General features: G+C 36.0%; 1 protein-coding gene across 2 annotated transcripts in view; it reads right to left on the bottom strand.

Annotated features, from left to right (window-relative positions):
* The window catches only part of psme4a (proteasome activator subunit 4a), a 31,340-nt gene that overhangs the window by 23,555 nt on the left and 7,174 nt on the right, over positions 1 to 611 (bottom strand). The gene's annotated exons all lie outside the window — the stretch shown is intronic.

Genomic DNA, 611 nt, shown 5'->3' with positions numbered 1-611 from the left:
CACACAAAACCTACGCTACATCTATATAGATAGATGTATAGATAAATTTAAAATTAAAATAATAAGACCATCTGTGTTAGCTTCAAAGCAATAGCATATAACGGTCTTCATTCTGAGTTTGGATCCTACTTAAAGAATAGGGACTACTTTGTGTCAATAGGTAATTATTCATCTGAGCATACAAATATGACGTGCGGAGTTCCCCAAGGCTCCATTCTGGGGCCTCTTCTGTTTAACACCTACATGCTTCCACTGGCTCAGATTATGGAAAACAACAAAATAAGTTACCATAGTTATGCGGACGACACACAAATTTACATAACCTTATCGCCAGAAGACTATAGTCCAATACAAAAAATGACTAAGAGCATTGAACAAGTTAACGGCTGGATGTGACAGAACTTTCTGAAATTAAATGAAGGAAAAACTGAGGTAGTTGTTTTTGGAGCAAAAGAGGAACAATTAAAAGTCTGCGCTCAGCTTCAAACAACAATGTTAAAAACAACAGACAAAGCCAGAAATCTTGGTGTAGTCATGGACTCTGACTTGAATGTTAACAGCCACATTAAGACAATTACAAAGTCAGCCTATTATCACCTTAAGAATATATC

This window comes from Etheostoma spectabile, chromosome 17 (assembly GCF_008692095.1).
Source record: "Etheostoma spectabile isolate EspeVRDwgs_2016 chromosome 17, UIUC_Espe_1.0, whole genome shotgun sequence".
Classification (NCBI taxonomy): domain Eukaryota; kingdom Metazoa; phylum Chordata; class Actinopteri; order Perciformes; family Percidae; genus Etheostoma; species Etheostoma spectabile.
Note: the sequence above shows the minus strand (reverse complement) of the source record. Positions and strands in the feature narration are given on the sequence as shown.